Source organism: Neovison vison, chromosome 8 (genome assembly GCF_020171115.1).
Source record: "Neovison vison isolate M4711 chromosome 8, ASM_NN_V1, whole genome shotgun sequence".
Classification (NCBI taxonomy): Eukaryota; Metazoa; Chordata; class Mammalia; order Carnivora; family Mustelidae; genus Neogale; species Neogale vison.
Window position 1 is genome coordinate 79,537,586 of NC_058098.1, and position 12,105 is coordinate 79,549,690.

Sequence of the window (12,105 nt, forward strand, 5' to 3'; positions counted from 1 at the left end):
GATATTTAAAGATTTCAAAACCTACAAAGAGATTAATTAAAATTTTGTTTAGAAAAATTGCCACTGTCCTTCTTTGTAAATGCACACTGTCAGTTATCTTTCCATCAAACCACAAAGGGTAGATTTTACAACTAGATGTGCTAATCTCTGATAAGCATCACAAAATAATATGTTGTGCATGTATTTTTTCAAAAGTTTTTATTTATTTATTTGAGAGAGAGAGAGTGAGTGAGAGAGAGATATAAGGAGCATGGGGAGGAGCAGAGGAAGAGGAGAAGCACACTCCCCGTTGAGCAGAGAGTCAGATGAGGGGCTTGATCCTGGGACTCCAGGATCATGACTTGAGCCTAAGGCAGACGGTTAACCAATCAAGCCACCCAGGTGCCCCCACATGTTTTTTGTTTTTTTTTTTTTTTTTTCAAAGTGTGCCATCTTAGAATTTAATATCTTAAAAGGTTGTCCATGGTTTCTTAAAATGTGTAGGTGGCTACAAAATTATCAGTGGTATATCTTCACCATTTGGTCAATATACCCTCAAAATAAAATACTATTTTATTGTTTATATAAGTAAAATGTATTTAAAAATTTATCACTGCCTCTGTATATCCCATACTCACCATTAACTGGGACACCTAATTAAATACATCAGGTAAAAATATCTCCAGGGAAATCTTGTTTAAGTGTGTGCATTGCAATTGTTAAAAGAAAATATTCAATGCAATTCATACAATTCAAAAAATAATAAAAATATAAGCAAGCAGAATTATACTGTAATGATAACTATCCTACTCCATTAAACATCTCTAGTACCCACACGGACAATAATAATAAAGAAAGCAATATGCTGTGAATTCAGGCATACACACAATTTTTGAAAATAACTCAAACCTATATGTTATTATGTAACTGTTAACAAACAAGTTTACATTATAATACTCTGCCAAATAACATTGTATCTGGAGTATTTTATGAGTTGTGGAGGAGTAGCAATACTATGCTACTCAGAAAGAAAAACTCCATACACATAAAAAAAATCAAAGAAAATATTTTAAATTATCAGAATTAATAAAAGCTATAATGAAGTCTGTTCAGATTTTCAGGAAAATAAAATTGGAAAATAAAGGATTTATTTTTATTTTAGTATTTTGATCTTTAGAAGTAGTGAGTAGGCAATTGCTTCATCTCTATCTAGTTTAGCATTAATTGTCTAGTGAATTTGTAATTATAGACAGGTAACAAGGTAATACATGTGAAAATGTTGAGAGACTTAATATACAAATGGAAAATGGCTAAACATACACAGAAATACAACTCCGGGGGTGCCTATGTGACTCAGTTGATTAAGTGTATGACTCTTCATTTTTTGGCTCAGGTTGTGATCTCGCGGTCCTAGGATCGAGCTTTGCATTGGGCTCTGTGCTCAGTGGGGAGTCGACTTGAGGATTTCTCTCCTTCTTTGTTCCTCTACCAGTTCTTTCTCTAAAATAAATATAAATCTTGAAAAAAAAATATAACTCTGGTCCATAATCTGCTGCAAGCAGTCCAGGAAACTCACCTTTGTACAGTAACCACCTTAGGAAGCCAATTTAGTAATCTGTAAATCAGACCTGCAGAGATTCAGACCATCACCTCTAGCAACATCCAGAAAGTCAGACAATAATCCTGTAATGACTGACCTCAGGATCCAGACCTGATTAACAACTGACAGCTTCTCTAACTTTTATACCAGCTTTCAACTATGATGAACCAGAGAAAGCCAAGTATGTACCTCTAACCTATCATGTAGGATGCCCCACTTCTTCTTAGCCCATTTATACTTTCCCCATGCTAACAGCCTCCAATCAGGTTATACTCGAATCCATCCCCTTTTTCTACTATTCTAGAAATAGTTAGGACACATCTTGATAAAGCATACACAGAATAAATCAAGATAAGGCACTGATGCTCACAGACATAGTTCAAAGATAGAGTAGCTTGATGCTGAGATGCTGAGCGTTCCTCTGCCCATTATATTGTTGGGAAAAATATTACCAGGTCTAGAGAAAGGAGTTAGTGAAATACTATTAGAATCTGCCATTTACTCTCTTAGCCTCTTCATTATCATTCAAGGCATCTTCTTACCCCAAATTCTCCCTGTCTCATCATCTATGGAATTATCACTGTGGCTGTTTTCTTGTGTCTGCAAATTATCAGTTCTAATATAAATGTCTTCATTCTTTCTAATTGGTAAATCATGTAACTCTATTCTGTTTTCTACTTTGTTCTTTTCAAGAAAGATTCAGCAAAGTATTCTGGTGTTTTGAACCAGGTGATAATTAATTTCTGCTTTCTGTCTAGGACTTTCTCTAGTCAGACATTTGCCTTCCTGAATTTCTATAATTAGCATATTTAAATGACCTCAAATGGAGTCCTGGGTGGCTCAGTCGTTTAAGTGCCTGCCTTTAGCTCAGGTCATGATCTGGGAATCCCAGGATCAAGCCCTGCATCAGGCTCCCTGCTCAGTAGGGAGTCTACTTCTCCCTTTCCCTCTCCCTGTGGGCTTTTGCTCATGCTCTCCTTTGTGTTCTCTCTCTCTCTCTCAAATAAATAAAATAAAATAAAGATGACCTCAAATGTTGGCTGTAGAATGCCTTTATAATTCTCTCTCTTTTTAAAATTAATTTATTTATTTATTTTCAGAGATTGTGAGAGCAGGTGGGAAGGTATAGAGGAAGAGGGACAGAGAGAATTTTAAGCAGTCTCCATGTCCAGTGCATGAGCCTGACATGGGGCTTGATGGCATGATTATGAGATCATGACCTGAGATAAAATGAAGACTCTGACACTTAACTACTGACTGAGCCAACCAGGTACCCCTGTGATTCTCTTTGAAATTCAACGTTGTGGTAAAAGAGGTCTACCAGTGCCTCAGGCTTGCAGAAAGAATGTAGATCTAGGACAATATCATTTGAAGGTTTTTAGGATTGAAGCTTTATTTATTTATTTATTAACATAAAAAAATAGTATCAGGTTGCAAAAGGCCTTGAAGATAATCTAATCAAAACTCTAATTGTGCCAAGAAGGAAATAAAAGTTCAAGAACGTTCAGGTTGGACAATGTAACAGTTCTCTAGAATCCTTCTAATACCACTGCTCAGTGTTCTCAAAGCATTTAGTTAAGTACCTTGGCCTGATAGAGACAGATTCCCTGTCTTCCTTCCTCACACAGATATGGACAGAATCAGGGAAACTGGGGTATTTCCAGTGATCTTTAATTAGCTACCTCTTCAGATCAAACTTAATTTAATACTGTAACATTTCTCAGGCAGGTTTCCAGTATCAGAAAAATAAAAGAATGTCTTAATAATATATAACAGTGAATGACAAAAGCTATCAATGACAACTTAAAAGAAGTACCTACATATACAGAAACAATGACACAAAATAAATTGAACATGATTTTGTTTTCCCTGTAGTGAATTTCAAAGAATTAGTTCTCAAAGTGGAATTTTTCTCTCTTCCTTAAAAAATGGCAATAAATTTCTGAATGGCTACAGAAAGACTTGTGCCATAGTGGGATTGTTATTATTGAAGAATTTATTTTCCATCCAATGAAAAGTAATTCTCCCTAATTATCAATTATATTGCAAATACATTACTGTATCAGAAGAATCAAACATTTTATTCAAAGCAAACATCTGGGACTATATAAATTAAAAGTTAGGAAGAGTAATTCTTGCCAGACAATAGTGACACATACAGGTAAATCTCCTGCTTTTCCAAAGTTCATGTTCATCCCTTTGCTTCTACAAAAGACCCGTGTTAGTACCTATTTTCACTAACTGAAAAAATTTGGAAAGAAATTTTGCTTTCGTGAAAAAAAGACAAAAATAGCATTCAGCATTTGTTTTACAACAGGCCATTACAGAGGCAGCCATGCCTAGAGCAACGTGGCACCTCAGATCTTCTTCCCCAGGAACCACGCTCAGCATCTCAGCATCAAGCTACTCTATCTTTGAATTACGTCTGTGAGCATCAGTGCCTTATCTTGATTTATTCTGTGTATGCATTATCAAGATGTGTCCTAAGGTATCAGAAAAGCTTTAATCCACTGAGCCACCCAGGTGCCTCAAGGTACCAGAAAAGCTTAAGAGAGGTGATTTTGGGGGCTGGAAATGCTCAGAAAATTTTCCATATCAATAACTGGTAATTGTTTCTTTGCTTTATGTCATTTCAGCTTAGGAAAACTTTCCTAAGAACACTCTACTTTAAGACAGCGGGGGAAACCTGCACCAGAAATAATTCATTTTTTAAAGATATATCTATTTATTTGAAAGAGAGAGATCCCATGAGCAAGGGGAAGGGCAGAGGGAGAAAGAGCAGGAGAGAGAATCTCAAGCAGACTCCCCACTGAGCACAGACTCTGACTCTGGATCATGACCTGAGCCAAAATCAAGAGCCTACCAATTAACTGACTGAGCCACTCTGGTGCCCCTAGAAATAATTAATTATAATCACATTTTTCTCCTACTTTCCACTTTAATTTATAAGATAAATCACGAGAATTAATATTGCTACAAAGGTAACATTTTCAATTAATCAAAGATTCACAAAGTATTGGCAATAAAATAAACATATATGCTAAAGTATGGTAGGTAAAGAAGCCCTCTCCAACTCTAAGTTTGGTAATCATGATGTTTACCTCATGAAAAATTGCTGTTCACTAATTTGCTTTTTAAAGCAAAGATGATTTTACACTCTATCAAGTAGAATAAATAACGGGTCAGTCTTTTTAATGTCTACGTACAGATGGTATTTTGTATCTTGGTATTTCTCCCAAATCATAAAACACACACACAAAAATAGTGTCATAAAATTTTATTCAGAACACATAGTTCTTTTAGGCACAGTAATTTAGTTTTCTTAAATTAGTTGCTTTTCTCAGAACCTATTGTCCTAATTGAAAAAGGTAAGATCACATAAACCTTATAAGTAGATCATTAGTATCCCCATTTTTTTCATCATTTCATCATGGGAATGCATTTGCTATAATATGTTACACTCATATATATGTACAAAGCACTACATTTGCTTTTATTTCTTCTACTCTAAATGACAGATTCATTTTCCCCTTTATAACTAGTAAAATTGTTTTTATAAACTGTAAAAAATTATGTGAAAATACTTTTATGAAGTTAAACTTGGTTTCCATGGCTACATAAAACTACCAGTGTAGATTTACCATAATCTAGAAAAATGCAATTGCTATTTTTATTGTTATATACAATATTTATTTGACTCGAATTGCTAAGAACCATACTCTTAATGTTTCACAGGACTTGGTTTAGCAAGTTGTTGTACCACATCCTTTTTGATAATTTAAAATCTATAAAATCTTTTTTCTCTTTTCTTTATTTTCCCCTTCTTTCCTTCCTGCTTTCCTCTGCCCTTCCTCCCTCCCCTTCTGCCTTTTCTTCATTCCTTTATTCCTTTCTTCTTTCCTTCCTTTCTTCTGTCCTTCTATATGGGACTTGAACTGTGAAATGTCTGTGAAGCCGGACATTAAATTCATGGTTTCTGTAACTGGTATCTTCAAAGTGTGGCAACCGTGTTTCTATTCTAGATCTGGTCTATTTATTATAGAACCACTTAGCAGTTGTGTATGAAAAAGCTCCATGGATATATCATCAAAGATTTATGTGTATACATTTGAAGGAAAAGAAAAGAACACCTAAATTAGTACAAAATCAATGGTGTCTTAGTGTTACCAGTGCCTCAGGAGCTGAGCAACCAGTTCAGCTCGAGGTCAAGTTAAGGAAGGAGCAAGAATAAAAGCTCAGTGATGCAACTTTATTTTGTCAGCTGTGTCAAGAATTCAGACTTGAAATATTATCTGGGACAAGATGGGTGGAGTAGACAAGGAGCTTCCTTTGATAGGCTATAGTACAGGACAGTATCCTGATAAGCTACTTGGTTTCCAGGGATTATGTATCTGCTAGTACCTAAGGTATTGATAAAAAGAAATTCCACCCTAATGTACAGTTCAGAAGTTTATCATTAGAATACAGAAAGGAAGGGATCCTAGAGGCAGAGTGGGTGGACATTGAAGGAAGAAGAAATGTAAGAATATCCAGTTATTTCCTGGTAGAGGGGAAAGGAGAAAACAGAAAGTTTAAAGCAGTGGTTCCCAAATAATGGTTTCTTGTTAGCATCACCTGGCAAGCTTTACATTAATAACAATTTTGGGGGTGCCTGGGCTACTCAACTCATTAGCATCTACTGTCAGCTCACGTCACGATATCAGGGTCCTGGGACTGAGCCCCATGGCAGTCTGTGCTCAGCGAGGAGGCTGCTTCTTCCTCTCCCTCTGTGATTTCTCTCACTCTCACTCTCTTTCAAATAAATAAAAATAAAATCTTTAAATAATAATAATAATATCTATTTCCAAGTCCTACCTAAGACCAATTAAGTTATAATTTCTCAGTTGAGTCCCTGGAATTAGTCTTTTAAAATGTCTACCCAAATGATTGCAATGTGTAGTGAAAGCTAAAACAAGCTCTAAGACCACTGACCAAAAGGGATATCACACTAAATCAGAATATAGGATATATACTTTGTCATTAGTAAATTTGACATTGCTTGTTAGTCTATTTCATTTTGTTTGTTTTGCTCTGTCATATTTACATATGTAAATTGTAATTTTTTTTTTTAATATCTGGATGGATGAGGGTGTGTTTGACTCTAGGTAACCATGCTTCATGTAATTTGTTAACTTTGTTGTCCCACTGTAAGAGCTGCATTTTAACTGAGGCGTAGGGGTTTGAGGACATCTTATGAGGTATCATATATTTTAATTATCTCCAAAGCCTTCTTCATTGTTATAATCCATGAACTCCAGAAAAATGGTTGATTTAGGACGTAATGTAATTTCTGGCATTAAATGATTCAGAACTTTCTTATGGTTTAAGCTGTGCTCCAAGACCTTGTGATCCCTTCGCTCCCCTTAGAGACAAGGTAGAGCCCAGTGTCTGGCCTTCTATCGCTACCTGAAAATACTTCACTGAAATCTCTTCCAAAGAGTGCATGATCAAAGAAGTCTACAAACAAAACCCATTGTCTACAGAGACAAGCAATATGAATGGATTTGCCACCCTCCTTTATAATTAGCAAGGCCAAAGAGAGGCTCTCCCATCTGAATACCTGCCATAGCTGCAGCTATATAGGCTTAACTGCCCAGTGTGTCCAATGGGCCTGGTGAGATGTGGGAAGAACAGTCAGGAGTCCAGAAAGCACTGTGTTTAGGGTAGGGGAAAGCTCCCAGGGAAGGCGGCAGTGAGTTAGTGGATAGAGCTCCTGGCAGGTACAGATTGAAACAACAGCCCAATTTAATCTTCCTTCATACATATTAGATTGTATGTGTGTGTGTGTATGTGTATATGTGTGTGTATGTGTGTCTATAAGAAAATACTATTTTTTCTCCCACTGGGGACCATTAAATGCCTTCAAATTCCCTTCAGTTTACATCAGTGTGCCATGAGAATATTATCACTTTTTGTGTGCCATGACATAAAATTGGGAAGCACTTACACAGTTTAATTTTGCATACATCAGAAGCACTTTATAAACAACACAAATTATTACATGGTGTTACTGTATCCCTTGACTATAATTCCCAGTAATGTAATTCCAACATTTTTCATTTTCTCTCTACTATGGCACCGCTGTTCAAGTACTCCTCTTTGACTTCTGGATAACAGTTGACTTAGTGCCTCATAGATCCTTGGTTTTAATGGTGATCCAGTGTAAAAGGAGCAACTTCATCTAGGGAGCTATAAAATTAAGTATTATATGACAACACATATTATACTTTTAATATGTAATATAAATAAATATAATAAACTATGTAGTGGGGCACCTGGGTGGCTCAGTGGGTTAAGCCACTGCCTTCGGCTCAGGTCATGATCTCAGGGTCCTGGGATCGAGTCCCGCGTTGGGCTCTCTGCTCAGCAGGGAGCCTGCTTCCCTTCCTCTCTCTCTGCCTGCCTCTCTGCCTACTTGTGATCTCTCTCTGTCAAATAAATAAATAAAATCTTAAAAATAAATAAATAAATAAACTATGTAGTAAATGGGAAGAATATCCTGCAGTTCCTAGATACTTGAAGGCAAGACAGTAAGCAGCCAGAGATAAGACTTCTATTTTCAGTGAGTTCATTTATTCTTGATGTCCTTTAAGTTTTTAATGACAAATATAGAAAACTTTCCTGAATCAACTTTGAAGAGACTAATGATCTGTGTTTGTCCCAGAAGATTTTTGTAAATGATCTTTACAAGAAAAAAAACAAACTTGTAAATAATAAGCAAATTTGTAAATAATCTTTACAAGAAAAATAAGCAAACTTCATTTGACTGAACAACTTGGTTTAACAGTTATTTATTGACTCTCTATTAAGGGAACAGAACATGGAATGTTCAAAAGCCTTGTCAGCATCCTTTGCCAAAAATATTATGACTTTGATTAGATAAGGAGTTATATAGTAAGTAGGACAATGACTTATTTTCTCCCAGATATGTTCCACTTGAGAGGCAGAAATAAGTTTAGTAAAATAAAATTGAAACCAGGTAAAGCCTTTTCTTGCTTTCTAAAGATATTGTTATTTGCATTTTATTTCTCTACAGAAATTGGTCCATAATTGTTTATACAGTCTGAGGCTTCCTCCTTTAGGTCACTTAAGACCTAGCCGTCCACAGGGGTGCCTGGGTGGCTCAGTGGGTTAAAGCCTCTGCCTTCGGCTCAGGTCATGGATCCCGGGGTCCTGGGATCAAGCCCCATATCAGGTTCTTTGCTCAGCGGGGAGCCTGCTTCCCCCCTCTCTCTGCCTGCCTCTCTGCCTAGTTGTGATCTCTGTCAAATAAATAAATAAAATCTTAAAAAAAAAAAAAAAGACCTAGCCGTCCACAAAATGAAAATATCAGGGTTGTTTTTTTGTGTAATTCCCTTCTTTAACTCTTCCAGCAACAATTAAGACCCTACTACCTAGGAAGTCTTTTCTAGCCAAACCATCTTTGAGATAAGGACACACTATTAGTTATGCATTCCTTAGTTGATTTTAAGAGAACATGGTGGTTTTGAGTGTCGGCTCCTATGAGGAGACGGGCGGTTGTTGTGGCCTCCATTGTTTGGGTTTTAAGGGTAACAGAGGCCATGGTCGCAGTAGGAGCTTTGGTTCCTGATAAGGCCCAGGAGAAGGGTTCAGGCTCTTTGTACCACATGTTCTGTTTTATTTCTATTTGTGTGAAGTGGCCTTTCCTGGACCAAGCCAATGCCTGCTGAAACTTCTTTCAGTGAGATATTGCTGAAGAGGAATCAGGACCTCGCTGCTAATTCTGCTCAACAGGCCTCCATCCTTTCTCTGGTAATAAGAGTAAACAATGTGATTGACAATTTGATTGTGGCTTCAAGGACATTTAGAGTACAAATTGAAGAAGTCAGGCAGGGGTAATCATATAAAAAGGGAACAATGACTACAAAACACATTGTGGCTGACTTAGTGGTAATCCTAAAGATTCTGCCAGCATTGGAAGCTGGTGCTGCCCTAGGGAAAGCCTAAGAGCACAGGATCCTTCCAAAGTTTTGACCATGCTGACCAATGAAACTGGCTTTGAGATCAGTTCTTCTGATGCTATGGCGAATATTTTCATTACAACAGTGCCACCTAGTCTCTGAAAACTGGACCCAGAACTCCATTTGGATATCAAGGTGTTGCAGAGTGACTTAGCAGCCATCAGACACGCTGGTTGGTTTGAGGAAAACACTTCTCAGTCCACAAAGTTTTTATCAGACTGCTAAAAGAGCTGAGAATTCGTTTTCCTGGCTTTGAGCCTCTCACACAACTCGGGCACTATGCTCTGATGAACAATCCCACCAGAGAGCCTTTGGCCCTAAACATGGCATACAGGTATTGCTTAACAGATTCTGGCTTCAAGACTGTTCCTGCCAGGGTCGGTGGGTATCACTGACCCCTGTAGGAGTGACAACTTCAGAGTACACACAGTCTTGACTCTGGAACAACAGGACATGATGTTTTACACAGCTCAGGCTCTGGTCCAAATTGTCCCACATGGTAGTTTTCAGAAGATTCTTGGCCAGGAGAGTGAAACCAACCATCTTGCTTCTGAAATCTCTACCTGGAAGGGAGTAATAGTGACACCTTCAGAAAAGGCTTATGAGAAATGATCAGAGAAGAAGGAAGGGGAGGAAGAGGAGGAGAATACAGAAGAACCAACTCAAGGAGAAGAGGAGGAAAGCATGGAGACTCAGGAGTGATCTTGCTTCCTCTTCACCCCCTTTCTTTTCCAAAGGGAAGACTGCAGCCTAAGCTAACCTAAGCTACTAGGCTTTATATGGTGACATTTCTGAGGGATGGGGAGACAGGAAGGAAAATAAACTCTACAGAAGGAAGTGTCATTCCCCTGGGTTCTGATTGGCTCAGTAGCCAGAAGTCTCCCATTTATGACCTATGCCATCCATCTATAGTGAACCAGCATACCAACTTTTCTCCCTAAGACTTCAAAGAACCCAGTTCTTTGGAAACCTTTCTCAACCAGTACTTCGTTGTGGAAATGTTGTGGACTGTTAGTGTCTGGATATTTTTTTTTCCCTCTAAGAAAAATGATTAAAGTACTTTCTAGTTTAAAAAAAAAAAATAGAAGGCTAACATAGTGGTTTTACCATTGACATTTATATTTTATTTATTTATTTATTTTAATTTTAAAGATTTTATTTATTTGAGAGAGAGAGAGAGAGGGAATGAGCAGTGGGCTAGGGACAGAGGGAGAGGGAGAAAAAGACTCCGTGCCGAGCAGGGAGCCCAACTTGGGGCCTGATCCCAGGACCCTGGGATCATGACCTTAGCCACCTAAGTGCCCTGACATTAATATTTTAAAACCTATCTTTAAAAATGAAAGAATGTACTCTTTAAAGGACTTCACCTAAGTAAAAAATTATAAATTAGAAAAAATATCTGATAAATTTAAATTTAAATTTCATGCATATCTTGGCCCAACAATTCAGGAAAATAGAAAGGTACATATTTACCCAAGAAGTTTCTTGTCAGATATTATTATTTAAAAGTAAAATTTCAGGGATGCCTGGGTGGCGCAGTTGGTTGGACAACTGCCTCCGGCTCAGGGCGTGATCCTGGAGTCCCTGGATCGAGTCCCACATCAGGCTCCCAGCTCCATGGGGAGTCTGCTTCGCTCTCTGACCTTCTCCTCGCTCATTCTCTCTCTCACTGTCTCTCTCTCTCAAATAAATAAAATAAAATCTTTAAAAAAAAAATAAAATAAAAGTAAAATTTCAGAATCCGTAAGTCTAAACAGTATTAAATATAACATAATCAGTTTAAATATACATATTTCAATCAATGTTATATTTTAATCTCATAGGTTTTATTGAAAAGTTTGAAATATTGGTAATTGATTTTGTTACAAATAAAACATGCTCATGTATGGGGTGCCTGGGTGGCTCAGTGAGTTAAGCCTCTGCCTTCGGCTCAGGTCGTGATCTCAGGGTCCTGGGATCGAGCTCCGTATCAGGCTCTCTGCTCAGCAGGGAGCCTGCTCCCCCTCCACCCCTGCCACGCCTGCCTCTCTGCCTACTTGTGATCTCTGTCAAATAAATAAATAAAATCTTTTCCAAAAGAAAACACAAACATGCTCATGTAAAAGTTCTGTAAGTTACCTTTGTAAAATTTTGAAGTTAATAAAACATTCTACCTGCCAAAAATTGTTTTCAAACAAGAAACATCCTTCTTCAACTGCTTTTGAACATTCCACCTATTTTGTTAATGCAAGGAAAATTATTCTTCCAGTAAGTACATTTTGATGAGACAGAAACCAGATATAGACATTATTATTTCCTAAAGAAGCATATTCCCAGGTTCTTAAAAAGATCCATGAGTTCTTGATATATGGTAAGCTAGTTATTTGCACCAACGACCCCAAGAACATTATAAAATACTTATTAATTTTTAGGCAGGCAAATAAAATTAACTTGCTAATAGTTACCTACTAATCATTTTGTCTCCACGAAAGAGTTGTAAAGTGAATAGAATATAAGTTGATGATG

General features: G+C 37.2%; 1 pseudogene; it reads left to right on the forward strand.

Moving 5' to 3' along the window:
* Positions 1-9,095: 9,095 nt before the first annotated feature.
* Positions 9,096-10,302, forward strand: LOC122915431 (annotated as a pseudogene).
* The last annotated feature ends 1,803 nt before the right edge of the window (positions 10,303-12,105 follow it).